The 18,248-nt window shown below is 43.7% G+C and overlaps 1 pseudogene across 1 annotated transcript in view; it reads left to right on the plus strand.

Moving 5' to 3' along the window:
* The window catches only part of LOC308643365 (von Hippel-Lindau disease tumor suppressor-like), a 14,600-nt pseudogene extending 1,548 nt beyond the window's left edge, over positions 1-13,052 (plus strand). The window contains exon 2 of the transcript in view: positions 12,415-13,052. The product of the transcript in view is annotated as a von Hippel-Lindau disease tumor suppressor-like (transcript). The remainder of the gene's footprint in view (positions 1-12,414) is intronic.
* The last annotated feature ends 5,196 nt before the right edge of the window (positions 13,053-18,248 follow it).

An 18,248-nucleotide genomic window follows, 5' to 3' on the forward strand; every position in this document is an offset into this window, starting at 1 on the left:
AGTACACAGTGTCCCTAATCCCGATCTGCCTCGGATGCGTGGAGGTGGAGGAAGGAGTTTGGAACAACTGCGGAATTCCGGTCTGGGCTACTCTCAGAGGATTCTTAAGGTTCCTTTCTCTTGAGCCCCCTTCCGACAGCCCTCAGGGGTATCTAGGGTGATCGGTAGATGAATGGCACTGAGGGAAAGCCCCAATCACATTTGCCTCCGTATGGGCTACGCGCAACACTCCCAACTCCGCATCCATTCCTCCTGGATGCTTCCCTTCCTTCGCAAGTCAGAAATGTTAGCAATTCAGGTTGCAGGACTGAGAAAGGCATGAGATAATTAGTAAAATCTGCCCAGGTTCCCTAAGATGCATAGGTAACTTTCAATAGTCTGTTTTACCGCCCCAATGTTTAAAATGTTCTGTGTTCCTTAAGCTACTAGAGAGGCATTTTTTGAATCAACTCCTTAATCTTATCAACTCTAAGGTAATCTGCTACCTTACAACCAGTAGATATCCCTTAACACTCAGGCGGCTCCTTTAGTCTACAGAGCAAAGACAACAAAAGAGCACAGGATTCTCTTTTGCAATGTGTTTTTAGTGGTCGGGAGGAAAGCAGTAAGGCCCTTAAGTCTGAATCCTCCCAGGGTCTCTGGCACAGGGCAAACTGAGACCCTAGCAATTTGCTAAAGGGGACCAGAAACCCCTTGGCAAAGCAAGGTGAGAGACGGGTTTTCTGGACCGTTTAGGAAGCTCAAACTTAGGGAGACGTCCCTAATGAGAACAGTTTTCTCCGGTGCAGCGTGGGCGCCTGAGTCCTGTTTTCTTCTCACTCAGAGGGGAGCTTCTCTCTCTCCAATACGCCAGGTGGACCACTAGCCTGCGTATTGAAAAATTGGGATAAATTTGAACCTCAGACACTCAAGAAAAGCGCCTCATTTTCTTGGCCTGGCCTCAAATACGAGAAACCTGGCCACCAGAGGGAAATATCAATTGTAATACAATTTTACAGTTTGATAAAATTTACAAAAAAAAGGAAATGGTGTGAGGTGCCGTATGTTCTTTGCTCTAACGGAAAATCCTAAATTATGTCAACAATGTGAAGTAGACTTAACTATGATATCTGCCATGTGAAGGAAAAAATCCTGGACTCACTGAGGAAAAGAATCAAGAGAAAAATTTGGGCCGATCAAAGTACATACCCCCTTCCCCCTTCAAGACCTAAGGCAGATAAAAACTGACTCTACTGGAAAGTCAGGAGATATGCCAGATTGCCTAGGATTGGATCTATCCAAAGGAGCTAATCTTGCAAGTGAAAGGGAAACTGAGGAATTCCCAGCAGCTGCCAGAGCCATTTTCGCTTTGGGGAAATTTCCTCATAATTTCCTTCACTGTAAGGATTACTCCACATAAATGCAGTAAAGTCAGTCACACTGAGACCCTTAATTTTACACCTATAGTTGCCCTTATGTGAGAACATCTGGTCCACTCATGGGGAAATCTAAGGTGCCACTGATAGGAGTCATAATTAAATGGAAGTTCAAAACCTGGAGAGAGTTTTTCTTATCTGGTCTGTTTTAAAGGTTATTATAGATTGTTTCTTGGAGATAATCTAGGCTAAACGTGTGTCTAAAAGATGTTTCATTGTAACATCTGGTATCAAAATGAGTTTGAAACATTGCGTAATCTTGCAGTTAAAAGTTGGGGTTAGTTAATTGTTTAGTTTGTGATTTCAGATACTTCATGCCAGAGAACTTAAATAAGGATAGAAAATTAAAAGAACTCTACTTCCAAGTTGGCAAGTAACTCCCAATCATTCAGTTTTATTTTTTCATCAATTTTTGAACTGGGTAACCTAAGGAGATTTCACTAGGTATACAGTGCATTGATTTGGGCAAGGATAGTAAATTATGATTTGGTATCTGTTTCTCTCAGTGTGTAAGATTTAGGAAAAAGTGTTGAATTAAAACGTTGGTCTGGCTTATTAAAATGACATTAATTAGCAACAGTCTTGGGAATTTTCAAAGCTTAATTTTAGATACACATGGTAGTGTGTGGATTTTTTTCCAGGTGATTTAATGTAACTTAATACTACTTTAGGAACTTCAGAACAAAGAAAGTAGCTTAATGATCCTGAAGGAATTTCTTCTGTGGTAGCTTTTATATTATCAAGAAAGATCCTATTTTCAGTTTTGTGTGAGCAAGTTTTTCTAGTGTAGGAAGATATAAAGATGAAATTTTGTAAATTGTACCATATTTTCAACTTCCAAACCTGAAAATTGTGACTTATGGTTAAAATGCCTTAGACGTGAAGTTTCTGCTCAAAATTCCAGTTTTCCCAGTTCCTTCCAGACCTCAGCCAGGACTTAAATTGATATGCAAATAGAAGAAGCCTGGAGCACTCTGTAGGAGACAGATCTGAGGCCCAAGGAAAAAAAAGTAAAGGTGTCTTTTACCTGAACTCAAACTAGATTAAACCAAAGAGTAAATTGTATGGCATTTACTAATTACTGGCCAGTCAATTTTTCTAGGACTTTTGCCTTTTCTTAGATTCTATGTTTTTTTTTGAGCTCATGATTTTTATTCTACAGACAAGCTAATGTTTTTCTGATAAGTTCTATTTTTGATCAACTGGAGTTTTTTAAACATTGCAATGAGATTTCACCTGAGAAAGCTGCAAAGGCCTTTTGTGTTATGTGTTACACTTGTGTTACGTGTTGTATGTACGTATGTCTGTGTGTATGTCCATATGTCATGCAGTGATATGACAATTGACAGATGAGGAGCGCTCATGAAAAATTAAAAATGGATCCAAATATCTTTGATTCACGTGATTCAAATGGCTCAATTTAAATTGGGTAAACAGATAAAAGTAAAGAGGTCTTGAATTAAGCTTATAAGTTTTTCTAGGTGTTCAAAAAGGCCCTAATAAAATGTTGATGTCTATGAAATAATCTGCTTAAATTCAAAAGTTTACAAGTATTGTTCAAAAATGTGACGAGAAGGAGGTTAACAGATAAAAAGAGAAACTAAAAGGTTCTAGATTTCTGGATAAGAGTATATATGATGAAGTAATTAAGAGGGTTTAAATAAATGATATAAAGAAGGTCTGTGTAAGTTTTTGAGCAAGTAATCTTAAAGACATTAAACAGCTGATTAAACAAGTGTTGTCGTTTTAGAGAATTGTGCTGTTATTTCTTTAAAAGCTAAACTTGGTTAATATAAAAACATCAATGTAATTGGTGCCATTAATGTATTCATATCTTCCAGGTATACAAGTCTGTAAGGTAGAAGCTTTAGAAAGAGCATTATATCAAGCTGGTATTCTAAAAGTGTATGGTAATTTTAGGCTTAAAAGAAAAACATGTTGGAAATTTATTTATATCACTTGTGTTCTATAACTGTACTTATTATCAATAAGTTATGTAAAGTTCCATGTTACTTTTTACACTGAGATACAATTTAAATGTATTTTTAAGTCAATGAGAGCCTAATCTGGGTGAAGGTTTTATTGTGAGACACAGAAATACTTTGCTAATTTCCAACAAGAGGTTAGAAGCTTCCAGCCTTCCTTTAATTCATGTTTTAGATGTGATATTATGTTGTGTTAGCTAATATTCATGTGAACTTAAGCAACAATTTATGTAGGCTTTGTAAAATGATGTTTAAAAAAAAGCAAAGATCAGCTTCAGAACTATAGTATTTAAGATTTATGAAGAGCCCCACCTTACTTGAGATAAGGCTCTATGTCCCATCCCATGTGAAAGTGACTATGAAAGAAGTAGGCTAAATTTCAGTACACTTAAAGTTGTGTCCAAAAGTTGGTTTTTGTCACGATTGCCAGGATCTCAAACAGGGGATATACTCCACCAAAATTCAAGGTAGCTATTATATGAACTAAATGTTTTTACTCTTGATAATTTTATCTTGTAGTTTTCTTATAAATGATTTAAGATTGCCTGTTAATGTTTTGCAGAGGTACTAATTTAAGAGCTCACTACCTGGGTTAATTTAAGACAAGAAGTTATCACCTACAGGATAGAGAGATAGACATTAAAGTCCAGTACTCTTAGTATAAGGCTGTTAACTTATTTTGCTGGATGTTTAAGATTAAGTTTTAAAATTAAAAATTTGGCTCTTGCCCTCTGAGTCAGTCTGAATCAGGGAATAGGGACTTCTTCAAAGGGCTCTGCAACTCTAGGCCACATAACCTCCTGATCAGGGAGATTAATGAGACCAGTGGAGGACAGGAAGCCAGTCAGTGCATTTGCTGTGAAGAGGAGGGTCATCAACAAGGGAGACATCCCTGATGCTTCTGAGGGAAGCCACATGGTCAAGCAAGGCCTGGACCCATCCTAGCGCAAATGGCACTAGCAGAACTGAGAAGCTGCTGTGAAGTTCCCGAGGACTCCCACCCAGAGTAACTCAGCTGACTGTTAACAATAGATTGAAACAAAAGTCAGTTTGACTTGCTTCATCTTAAACACTTAGCAAAGACAGTCAAAGCCAAACACAGCTATTCCTGGACATTTTAATAATAATGATAGTTAAATGTAACTTCCATAAATAAGTAAACTAGAGGCTACAAAGGAGATTCTCAGACAGGAATGCCTGATAACTATCAAAAGGAACTACCAGAGTAGCTTTTAATTTAAGGCCCACAGATATTCCTAACCTACACAGGTAGGCTTGGTGTTTGCTAGTATGAGTATCCAGCCCTAGGTAACAGAATTAAAGATTTCTATTAGACACAGGTCATACTAGTAAAAGGATTTTGCAAGATCAGATGATATCAAATTATTAAACTATATCTTAAAGGAAAAGACATCTGTAACCCTAAATGTTGTGTTGACATCCCTGACATTTCTGGCAATGTGACAAATATCCTTAAAGATTTACATGCTCAGATAAAAGCCATGTCCTCAGCAACCTTGTCATGGAGACAATATCTTAGCTCCTGGTTCTTGGTACTTCCTGGTGGAAAACATTGTTAGTCTTTGTCTTTGCCATCATACTCGTTGGCATATTCCTGTGCTATGGGATTTATTGCTACATCAATATGGTTCCAGTACTAATGAATTCTTGTTTCTCTTATAGACCACCCATCACTCAGATGGCCTTCCAGTCTATTACTTCTCAATCGGACTTCTATCATAGACCCGATTTTTAAAAGGGGACTCCAAAACTGCTTGCCCCAACATCGCCCCTTTTGTCAGCCTGAAGAAGCCAGAAAGATCTTCTTCGCCCCCTTTCCTTACAGCAGTAAGGAGTTCCCAAATTAGAGGGGGGAATGAAGCCAGATTTAAAGTTAGGTAGTCAGTGTAGTTAGGTAAATCGGGTCTAATACCGAGTGAAATCTAAAATGGAGGCCATGCTGGGAATGACTCAGGGAAAACACAGGACAACTCATGGAATGTTAATGAAGTCCCATAAAGGCCCTAGGCCAAAGTCCACCTCAAAGAAGTGTTAATGAACAGCCCCCAGCAAACTTAAAGATAGCCCATCACAAAGAAGTGTCCCACCCCTCGGGCCTTTCAACCTACATTCCATCACCAAAACTATAAAAAGGGGAGACAACAGCCCTTCCTCGGATTCCACCTATTGGGTCCCCTTCTTCCTCCGGGAGAAGTCTTTTCTGCTTTCCTCTAATAAACTTCTACTTTCTACTCTGACCTTGCCTCGGCGTGCTTCTTTGGTGTTATTCTTCAACATCGGGGAAGCAAGGACTCGTCACCGGTCAACAGCGGTATCACCAAGGTCTATGCTTCTTAGAACCTGGGTCGGAAATCATCTCGACTGCAATCCACTAAGATGTTCCTGTCCTAAAACTCAATGCACTCCTTATCCAAGAATCCCAACACACTGTTGTTGGATGAATTTATTCATTCCAGAATAATTATTCATTGCACCCCTAACTATGTGTAATGTACTGTAAAAGGGATTGAGGATAAATTGATGAACAATATATAAAAATCCCTGCCCTCTTGGAGCTGGCATTGTAGTTGGGGACACAGTACAATTCAATATGCAAATAAATAAGACAATTTCAGACACCAGTGAGTACAAGTGAAAAAAACAAAACGATGTGGAATAACAGGATGACTAAAGGGTACAGGCTGGGTTAGGACATAGGTCTGTAGGTGCAGTACCTCTGAAGAGGTGACATTTGAGCTGAGACCTAAAGGAGAAGTAGGAAGTAGCCAGGCCAAGCACCATGGGAGGTTTTGCATGAGCAAAAATCTTAAGGTGACAAAAGATCTTGGTGTGTACAATGGACCAGAGAGAATAGGGGAGGGGAGAGCCAGGGAGTAAGTAAGAGATGAGTAGAGTCATAGGAGTTGAGGTTAGGGAGGTGAACAGAGGCTAGGGAGTGGTGAAGATTTTGCATGTTGTGATAAGGGCCATAAGAAATCACTAGTGCCAGAAAAAATATCTGTCCAACCTTATTAAATATCTTTAATTTAACCTTTTAGGGAGCAGATGAGAGAGAGATTGTTTCAAATCACAGGCTTGACCCAGGCAGGAGGGACAAAGCCATCATCATCTCTTGCACATGACTCAAGCCATGACATGTCCCATCAAGTCAGATCTCCCACTGATAGGAGCCCAAGCCACCAACTTTGGCTTGTTCCCACCCCACCCAACTTCACCACCATGGGCATCCTGTGATATCATCTCCTCAAAGCCTCCTCAGCCTGCCCTGCACCTTGCACCCCAACTCAGTGCCAGAACCCCACCCATCTTTCAGACGCCTCCATCAATTCCACAGAGATATCACAACCTACGCAGGGGCCTCTGGCATCAGGCAACATCCTGATTTCTCAACTTCTCCATCTAGCTAGGACATTGAGAAATGATGGCTGAGAGAAGAAGCATCTTGACATAGAATATGAGCCTGATGTACTGAGATGGTCCCTTGTTCTAGGTTAGTGATGTCGTTTGGAAGTTTAGCCATTTTTATATTTATTCATCCAACACGTATTTTGAGTGCCTGCTCTGGAATGGAGTTTCGCCTTCCCATAACTTATTCTAGATATTGTGCTAGTACCGGGGGCCACTCTGGTAGTATAAATGGATGCTGTGAACTGGATTCTCCACTTGGAGAAGTGGAGGTCCCACAACCCATATAAAAGGACTTAAGGTGCACAGAATCCACAGTTTGCATCTAATCTAAGATACACAACCTGAACCTAACTGTGAGGAAACATCAGACAAATCCAAACTAAAGGACAGTGTACAAAATAACTGCCCTGTCCTCTTCAAAAGGGTCAAGGTCATTGGGTACCATTTAATTTTTTATTTCCACCAGTCATCATCTTGGGTTGTTAGCTTTTCAAATGCTTCAAGCATGAAATCTAGATTTGTAGGTAAAAAAAAGAATCACTTTTTAATGTTGGCAACAAAATCAAAATTTTAGAAAACACTTATGTAAGCCCATAAAATGATTATTTTTTGTCACAATTTCAAGCTTGCAGAAAAGTTATATGTATCATATAAATAACTCTTTTCCCCTGAACCAGTTTGTATACCAACACCACCATAAAAACTTCAATATGCATTTCCTTCAAACAAGGATACTCTCCTGCAGAATTATAACTCATCTAGTCAATGCAGAAAATTAACACTGATATATTAGTACCATCTAATCTTCAAGTCTTTATTCAAAGTTTGACATTTGTCCCTATAATGTCCTAAATGGCATATATCCCAATTCATGATCACATGTTGCATGCAGTTGTCCTGGCTCTTGATTCTCCTTCAAATCTGGAACATTCTTTGGTCTTTTCCTGGACTCCAATGACCTTGACACTGTTGAAGAGGACAGGGCGGTTATTTTGTACAATGTCCTTGAGTTTGGATTTGTCTGATGTTTCCTCCCAATTAGGTTCAGGTTGTGTATCTTAGATTAGATGCAAACTGTGAATTCTGTGCGTCACAGAATAGTGCAGGAAGGAGGCTTGTCCTTCTTTCATCGTGACAGATGACACATGATCTCAATTGATCCCATTATTGAAGATCTAACATTGACCACTTGCATGAGGTCGTGTCTTCCATATTTCTCCACTCTAAAGCTGTTCTTTTTTTTTTTTTTTTTTTTTAATGGAGGTTTGAACTCAGGGATGCTTTACCACTCAGCCACGTACCCAGACCTTTTAATTTTTGTTTATTTTGAGACAGGATCTCACTAAGTTTCCCAGGTTGGCCTTGAGCTTGTGATCTTCCTGCCTCAACCTCCTGAGTCACTGGGATTAGAGTTGGGTGCCACTGAACCAGGCTTCCTTTGTGAAATCAATAAATATTTCACAGGGAGGTACTGTGAGATTTGGTAAATATTCTGTCATTTATGAATCTTTGCATCTATTTATTTATGCTACTGTAGATTTGTGATTCCATGGTCATAATTTATTACTGATATGATTTATTTGAGTGTTCAAATTATCCCAGGTTGGGCTGGGACAATCACTTCAAGCTGGCTTCTGAATCCATTCAACGTGTCCCCATCGTTCTTTAAGTACGTCCTTATTCTCTGGCATAAGAAGTTCCAAGCTTGTGATTCTCCTCCATAATCCAAAAATCAGTCATTTCTCCAAAAAATACCTGGTTCCTTTCAGTGGCATATGGCATTTAGAAACCAAGATCTACATGTGCTTATTGTTGTCAGGATGTCACTGCTCCTGGATCCTCTCAGTGGGCAGTTTTACACACACACACACACACATACACACACACACACACACACACACACACATTTATATCTATATTTTCTGTATTTGTTTCTGTGGTCATCCCTCTATACCGAAAACTGTGTCTTTTTGCTCTGATAGATCCATTTCCAATCAAATTCCACAGCGTTCATTCTGTCTTCTCCCTTTCCCTAGCTGTAGATACAATAGTGAGAAACTATTCTCATTGTTTTTTTACATGTTCAATTATTGACCAACGCTGATATGGAACAATTTCCTGTCATGGCTGCCACCTCACTCCCCAACAAGGATGCCCTTTATGCCCCATTGAAGCCCTGATGCTTGCACCACCCCCCTGATGCCACCCTTTTTCTCCCATTCAGTCTCTGACCTCTCTTTGGATCAGCGTGACCCGTCTCCACACCCTCATTGCTGATGCTTAGCTTTCTTGGACCCGAGCTTTTGGTTTGAACTGCTTAAGAATAGAAGGTAGGGGCTGGGATTGTGGCTCAGCGGTAGAGCGCTCTCCTAGCACGGGCGAGACCCGGGTTCCATCCTCAGCACCACATAAAAAAATAAAGGCATTGTGTTGTGTCCATCTACACCTAAAAAATAAATATTAAAAAAAATAATAGAAGGGAAAAAAGGAGGGGAGGAAAAAGAAAGAGCCACATAAACCTTTAGCAAGTTAGCTTTAGCCACATCTTTCCTACCTCCAGCTTAACAGAATAGGATGGACATTCCCCTCTGAGCCAAGAGGACGGAACATTACATAAAAAACACCATAAAGTGTCGTGGGGTAAAGTACTACCAGATATGGAGGAGCCCCTTCATCTTTTTGGTTTATTGGGCCACCCTACTTCTCTGTGAGTTGCAAACTCCCTCCCAAGTTGATGGTCAGGATCAGCAGGTTCCTGTGAAAGTAATTCCAGGGGTGAATTATTCAAGTGTGTCATTTTCCCAAGCTGGCTCCACCCAGCATTAATAGCCTCTTCCCAAACTGAATCATCAAATCCCGTCTCTCCCCAACAGCATCTGGTGGGATGGATGAAGTAGGCCAAGTTCAAGTGCACAGTCTATTTGACATTTCATCCTAAACCCGGGAGCCTCTCTGCGTGCAGCACAGTAATAACAATACTAGCTGCCAACAGTTATAAACAGTTACTCTGTTTAAAGTACAGCATGTTTATTTTCTAACCATGTGGGCTTGAGCAAGTCATTTCCTGTGGCTACTGTAACAAATGACTACCACTTGGTAAACATTTATTTTTTTATAAATTTTATTTATTTATTTATTTATTTATTAGTTCTCGGCGGACACAACATCTTTGTTTGTATGTGGTGCTTAGGATCGAACCCAGGCCGCACGCATGCCAGGCGAGCGCGCTACCGCTTGAGCCACATCCCCAGCCCTTGGTAAACATTTAAAACGACCAACGTTGGTTATCTCACAGTTCTGGAGGCCAAAAGTTCAAAATCAGTATCACTGGGATGAAATCAGGGTATGCTAGACCACACCCTCTTAGGATAGTCTGCAGAAGAATTTATCCCTTCCCTCTTCCAACTTCTAGGGGCTCTAGGTATCCCGCGGCTTGTGGCTACCTCACACCAATCTCTGCCTCCATTTTTCCTCAGCTCTCCCTTGTGGACATCTGAAGTCTCCCTCTCCTCTCTGTTAACACACCTCTCAGGATGGTGTGTTAACCAGTTTTCTGACAGCATAATAAATACCAGAGATAATCAATTTATAAGGTGAAAAGTTCAACCAGGCGTGGTGTAAAAGTTTAGCCACACACCTGCAATCCCAGATACTTGGGAGGTGGAGGCAGGAGGATTCTAAATTTGAGACCAGGCTGGATCATTTAGTGAGACCCTGCCTCAAAATAAAATTTTAAAAAGGGCCGGGGACACAGCACAGGGTTGGGATAGAAAGCTTGCCTAGCATCTGCAAAGCCCTGGGTTCAATCTTCAGTACTACAAGAAAGAAATTGAGGTTTGTTTTGGCTTATATTTTGGAGGTCCATTCCATGATTGCTTGGTCCCGTTGCTTTGGGTCCACGGTGTACATCGTGGTGGGAGTGGGTATGGGACCAAACCATTCACTTACCTCATGGCCAGAGAGTGAAAGAAACTAAGAGGGACTAGGGTCCCATCGCTCCTTTCAAGGGCTTGCCCGAGTGACTGAAGACCTCCTACTAGGCCCCACCTCCGGAAGGTTCCAATACCTCCCAATAGCGCTACAGGCTGGGGATCAAGCCTTGAACACATGGCCTTTTGGAGACATTCCAGATCAACTCTAACAAATGGCAGTGAGGGCCCACCCAGGTCATCCAGGACCAAGATCCTTAACTGAGTCACAACTTGCAAAAGCCTCGTTTCCAAATAAGGTGACAACGAGAGGCTCCGTCAATTAGGATCTGGTACTTTCAGGAGCTATTCATCAGCCTACCAGCCCGGCCCTTCTCTGAGTCTCATCGTCTCACTTGTAAAGTGTGGATGGTCTCAGGGTAATGCCAGGTTTCCTGGGTAAATCTGAACTGGGCTGTTGGCATGCCAGCAGCCGCGCAGCCCTGGATGAATGGTGTGGTTATTATGAATCGATTTCTTGAGTTATTTCTACCGGGGACTGGCAATGGTCGGGGTAATTGATTCCAGTGATATCACCTCTCTGGCTGCCAGGTTTTCAGCAGGATTAAATGTGCCAAATGGGCTTTGTTGAGTCAACTCCTCTGGGTGTGAAGAGCTGCCGTGCCAACCCTCCTGGCTGTTCTGCAGGCCCGTCTGCCGCCTCTCCCTAATTAACACCAAGGCGACACCAGCCAACAGGGCTTGCTGCCATCCTGGGAAGCAATTCGGCAGGCAGCAGCCAAATATTTGAACATTTTTTTTCAGTGTTTTTAGATGAAAATAGTATTTTGGTCACTTAAACAGCACAGGGTAGTGGAGAAGGGGACGCGCCACCTTTTTCTCGTATCTGCACAGGCAGGCTCATGGGCTGATAATATGCTTCCTCCTGGTGGTGGGTGGGCCAGTGCCAGGTGACCAAGCTGTAACCAGGTGGACCTGTCTTTGGGAACTTCTTTCTACTGGCCAGTGCCCCTGTGGCTCTCATCTCACCTGGGTCCAGCTTGTTCCTGACCAGGTAATATTCCTCTTTGTGTCCAATGTGTATCTCCTAGATAGCTGCTCTCTAGGACAGCCTGACTGGGAGGACAGGTAGGTTTGGTTGTGCCAGCCAGGTAAGACGCAAGAGGGGCAGAGAAAAAGTGGAAGCAGCTTTTGTGAGTTCAGGGTCCCAGAGAGGAGCGAGCACCAGGACTCACAGGGTCAGTGGGAAGGTGGAGCCATCCAGGATCTGTGAAGCTTCACCAGTGGGTGAGGGGCAAGAAAAAGAGACGGTGGGGAATCGGGGGTGACCACTTTTTACTCAGAGTCCAGGGTTACACGGTAGTTTTCTGAGGGCAGTTCTAATTGGTGGGTTTAGAGCAAACAGAGTTCCAAGAGGTCACACTCGAGAGGTGGTCACTTTGGCATAGCTGTGCAGCCCATGCAGGAGAAGGGGATCTGTGGGGTTAAACCTAGGGAACTGGGCACCAGGTGCTGGTGGTATCAAGCAAAGACGGGAATTGACCACCTTGAGGGATCAAGAGGAGTGGAGAGCTGGAAATTGTGCCAAGGGTGACCAAGCCCTGTTCCATTTAAATCCACAGTGGACGCCTAGCAACAAAAATGAGAATCCACAAGAGTGTGCAGGCCTTCCCAGGGGCGCGCTCCACCCCGCCCCGCTGCGTCCTGCCCGGGAATCCCAAGTCTAGGTAACGCCCGGGAGGAGTCGGGAGCGGAGGAGTCGGGTCCAGAGGAGTCGGGTCCAGAGGAGTCGGATCTGGAGGCCCCAAGTAGGAGATGGAGGCCGGGAGGCCGCAGCCGGTGCTGCGCTGGGTGAGCTCGCGCGAGCTCTCCAAGGTCACCCTCTGCGACAGCAGACCGCATGCGCGTCGTGCAGCCGTGCAGCCGGTGTGGCTCAGCTTCCACGGCACCAGACGGTGTTGCCGGGCAGGAACCTCAGCATCCACAGCTACCGAGGTCACCTTTGGCTCTTCAGAGATGCAAGCACAGACGACGGGCTTCTGGTTAACCTAACTGAGCTCTTCGTGCCATCTCTCAACGTGGATGGACAGCCTATTTTTTTTTTTTTCCAACACCACTCTGCCAGTGTGTATACCCTGAAAGAGCGATGCCTGCAGGTTGTGCGACGCCTAGTCAAGCCCGAGAACTCAGGAGACTGGCCGTCCCCAGGGCCCCTCTATGAAGATCTGGAAGACCACCCGAGTGTGCGGAAAGACCTGGAGCGGCTGACACAGGAGCGCCCTGAAAACCAGTGATTGGAAGAAGAGACTGAAAAATGTAACTGAAATTAGCATTCCTGCATCTCAGCTTTTGATCACACTGGGGAGGCTTGATGTAGATACAGGACTAGTCACTTATTGTCCATTTCAAAATCTCTCATTTTTTTTTTTTTTTTTTTGGAGTAAAATGAGTTCCCATTGCCTGTAAACTGACTTCACCAGGCTCTGTGATGTTAGGAAAGAATGTCAGGGACGGTCACTTAGTACCTGCTCTTTGGAGAAGTACTCACCAGGAGAAAATACTTGCATTTTTGCCTCCTAATGAGTCAGGAAAGTTTCAGTGTAAGGATGTTTGTATAAGAAATTCAGTGAGAATTGCAACATGTCTTTTAATTTTAAGAAAGTGGCAGTACCTGGTGGTTTTTGTTGTTCTTGGGGATAGAGCTCAGGGACACTGCACCACTGAGCCACATCCCCAGCCCTAGTTTGTGTTTTTATTTAGAGACAGGGTCTCACTGATTTGCTTAGCACCTCGCCATTGCTGAAGCTGGCTTTAAACTTGCGATCTCTCCTGCCTCAGCCTCCTGAGCTGCTGGGATGACAGGAGTGCACCACCATGGCCCTGGCACCAGTGTCTGCTTTTAAGGGATACATTGTAGTTGGGGGATGTGACCGCGATGTCCTTGAGGCAGGGACAGTTTTTCTCCACTTTGAGACCAGCCGCCTTCCTCCAGTCTCCACTCAATTCAAAACTTAGTTCAGACTGACTTCTTGGCAATTAATAGGTTTTAAAAAAATAATCCTCGGCTGGGATTGTGGCTCAGCAGTGGAGCGCTTGCCTAGCACGGTCAGGACCCAGGTTCGATCCTCAGCACCACATAAAAATAAAGGCATTGTGTTGTGTCCATCTACACCTAAAACATAAATATTTAAAAAATAATAATCCTCCGGGAGAGCTTTTCAACTATGTATTTCCTTTCAGCCCCTTACAGGTCTGTACAGTTTTGTATCCTACTTTTTTAAATTCAACTTTATAACTTAAATATTCGTCCACATTATTGTAGCTGTTCCTGAACATTAGCATAGTCTTTCTTTATAATTAACGTTTGGGATTTCTTGGCGTCATTAGTTCTTTGGGGCACAATCCGATGTTCTACAACCAGAACGAAGCAAATGGGACAAGGGTGAAGTGTTTCCCAGTGCCCTTTATCTGTCACCTAATCTTAGTCCCCTCTTTCAGTTTTCAACAAGTAAATTGACTTTTTTTTTTTAAAAAAAGCATGTTGTAGTAGTTTTCATTCAGTGACACACCTTTAAATATTTAATTTTTTTGTTGAAATGTGAGATGAGGGAAATACGTGGAAGGGGAGGGTCCCTGTGCAGCTGTGGGTGGTGTCGGTGTCCTGTGGGACTGAAAAGAGACTGAAGGAAGTCAGCCGGTGCCACCGTTGTTTAATGTTGCTTGTATTTTTTAAAACCTGTCTTTGTGGGAAAATGAGATTTCACATTCTTCTTGTGAAAACACTCAGGTTGAGTACCATGTTGTTTTTTTTGTGTGTGTGTGTGTTGTCCAAGGAAGATTGAAAACGTGTAGCATAAGTGATACATGTTTTTCATTTGGAATCCTGCGAATGTATTAAGTGTATTGTTCTTAAGAGAGAGAGAGAAAAAAAATAAGAATCCACACTGCAGTTCCCCTTGATGATGTGGTATATGTCACTCAAGAATTACACTCTGAAGCTGGGTGCGATGGCACATGCCTGTCATCCCAGCCACTTGAGAGGCTGAGGCAGGGGATCTCCAGTTCAAAGCCAGCCTCAGCAACTTGGTGAGGCCCTAAGCAACTTAGCGAGACCCTGCCTCCAAATAAAATACAAAAAAGGGCTGGAGATGCAACTCAATGGTTAAGTGCCCCTGAGTTCAATCCCCAGTATCAAAAAAAAAAAAAAAAAAAAGAATTACACTTTGAGAGGACTCCATGACATTGTGAATGTCACCTGAGTTGTACACTTAAAACTGGTTAAAGGTGAATTTTGTTGTTGTTGTTGTTGTTGTTTTTAGCCAAGAGAAACCATAAAAAAATATTACACTTTGAGTACTGCTGTTCTAGAAAAGTTTACCAGTGGGAATGCTTCCTGGTGATTCAAAAATGATTTAAACAGGTGTAGGACACGGTGGCACACACCTGTCATCCTAGCCACTGGGGAGCTTGAGGCAGGAGGATTGCAATTTCAAGGCAAGCCTCGGCATCTTAGTGAGACTCTGTCTCAAAATAAAAAATACAAAAGGCTGGGGATAAACGACCCTGGGTTCAATCCCCAGCACCGCATCCCCAAGATTAAGCAATATGATCCTTTATCTTAGCACATAAAAAGGAATCCCAAGCTCTGGAGTGAGGGCCTCTGGGGTGGGCCAACCCTGACATCACTCCAAGCATGGGATTTTCTCCTCTCTCTGCTCTGAAAAAAAGCTACTATGCTGCATGACTTCCTCCTGGTGAAGTGGCAGCTGTGTGGCAGGACCACAGGTCTCCTGCAGATGTGACAACACCCAGTGCAGCCAGCCCTTCAGCAGATGTCCCCTCTGATATCACTGAGTAGAAATGCACTCCAAGCTCACGCCCATCCCTGTCACTCACAAGGGGCCCTGGGTCCGCTAGAGCTGGTTCAGACAGATCCCGATTGAACTTGAACGGCGTAGAGAAGGGCAGATGCCCCACTGACTGGGGTGCAGCTAGGGCAGGAGGATTCGTGGGAGTGCTATTAGCTAAGCAACAGGGATAAGCAAATAACCAATGACTTCGAGGCTCCTTTCTTTAGCAGATGGGAAACCAAATCCTCAGCCTGAGGCAAGCACCATGCAGAAAACTGCCAGTCTAGAGGCAGCTGTCATGCCAACAGCTGTCAGGACCCAGTGCAGCTCCTGTGCCCGGCCCTGAGTTGCAGCAGCTGTTAATGAATGAATATTGTCATCCCCATTTTACAGATGAGGAAACTGAAGTTCAGTGCTGGGAAACAATTTGGAGCCCATCAGAGACTCTTTTCTTCCCATAAAGCTGGCCTCAGAAAAGAATAGGAATATCAAGAAATGGTAGATGATATCAGCCATTTTATCCAGTAAATAGATTTCAGCAGATGGAGGCAGGTGGGGTTACATGTAAGCTCTGAACAGAAGGTTCTGGAATGGAATTCCATGTGTGGCCCTCCTCCTATGCAGACAGAAGCCAGCCTGTTAGAACAAATTCTGGTGAGCTCATCCGATTTCCGGTTGAGGCGTCACCTGGGTAGTGCTGGGCACACACCTGAAGATCACCGGGCTTTCCTGCACGCTGGAGTGGGGAGGGGTTGAGTGCTGTGGGCTGGGAGCCTTGTCTGCTGCGGGGAGCGTGTGCCAGGCACATGTGGATGGGTGAGAAGGTACCCTCCTGCAGGGGTGGTGAACAGCATTCCGGTGGTGAACTACATCAGAGAGACATTGACCCCAAGTGACCCACGATGAAGCTGGAATAAGTGACTTCAAAAGCTGTCCACCTTACATGGCCAAAGGGACTGTGCAGATGTGACAAAGGTCGAAGTCCTTGACCTGAGGAGGGAAACCAGGATGATCCCAGTGGGTACGTGGATCTTGAAAGCACAGCAGCGTTCCCACAGTGTTCAAAGTGGCCCTACCACTGAAGAAGAGCCAGGGGGTACTTTCCTTTCTACCTTTGAGGATGAAGCAGCCACACCCCGAGCCACCGAGGAGTCCGGAAAGGTGGGGGGCTCTTTTCTCTTGGATCCCTCAGCAAAGGATGCAGCAGCTCTGCCAACTCCTTGATCTCATTAAGTTGCCCAGGCTGGCCTTGAACTTGTGATCCTCCTGCTTCAGCTTCCTGAGCAGCTGGAATCACAGGCTGTGCCACCACACCCAGCTTACCAATCTTTTCATTCTTAAAAAAAATAATTACACAAGTAACAGTGAGCATTGTAAAGTTAAAAACCCACAGAGAAATAAAAATGAAAATCACCCCTACTCCTGCTGCTGTGCCTAGCCACTCTTTTCAGCAAGTGCCATCTTATACTTTTTTTTCTAGGATATTTACACTTATTGGAATCAGGACGTGATTCTGGTTAATATTGTCATCATCAAAACACAAAGCCAGCAGCCCAATGGCCAATCTTTGAGCCCAGTTGCGTCTGTCTCTCGGTTTTCTGGGAGGGCAGAGCCCAAAGAGTTAAGCTGGGTGGTGGATGTTGAAATGCTGAGAAAACCCACTGTAGATAAACACATCTTGGCAATGCCACCTGCTAATTAAGTGAGGCTGTTGTGTGGCCTCCCGAGCTGTCACATTTCAGCTGATGGAGGGCCACTTTCATGTCATTACCTCCTTCCCTGGTTTTCTCCTCCCTTGCTGACGATCAGGCACACAAGTCCAAGAGCAGCTTCCTGCAGCTGTCTAAGGGCCGTAGTCATTGGCCGGTCATGAAATATCGAACATTGCTGACCTCTTTAGATGGCACCCAGCTGGTCCACATTTGCAGGCCTCTTAAAAGAGTTTCAAGTTGAAGTTTGAAGAGTTGCAGGTTGCAGGACACAAACTCCTGAAACTCCTGGGAAAACAGACCGAAGAGGGGGGTCATAAGCTTCGCCGATTGGGTATTAGTCTTGGCTTTCTTGGTCTGTGCTGTGTGATCTGAAGAGAGCTGCTTCACCTCTCAGTGCCTCAGTGTTCTCATCTATAGCAGGGGAGCAGGAACCCCTGCCTCCCATGTAGAAGGGAGGCTTAAACAAGGTAATGTGTCTAAAAGCATCCTGCACCTAGTAGGTCTTCAAGATATGCTCGTTCCTGTTCTTTTTTCTTGCTTTCATCACATTTCCTTTTTTATTTTCGAGAAGGGCGGGGGAAAGAGTGCAAAGACGGGGACCTACTCACTTTTCCATTCTTGACACATGTTTATTTCCCATCATGCACCACACATTGGGGATACAGAAGGGACATGGTAATGGAGAGGGCCCAGGCTCTGGAACCAGAGGAGCTGGGTTCAAATCCTGACTCAGCGACGACCTTGCAGCTGCGGTTTCCCAGACAAGTAATGGCACCTCTCTGAGGCTCAGTTGAGGCTAAAATGGGTACAATAAAATGTTTCACAGTATGTGTGCGAGGAACGAAGGAAAAGGTACTTGTAAAGATATATGAGCTTCAGGCTTCATCAGTATAATCTTGAGGCTAAAAAGTTGGACTGGCTGTGTGGG

Source organism: Spermophilus citellus (assembly GCF_964194105.1).
Source record: "Spermophilus citellus genome assembly, chromosome: 3".
Taxonomy (NCBI): Eukaryota; Metazoa; Chordata; class Mammalia; order Rodentia; family Sciuridae; genus Spermophilus; species Spermophilus citellus.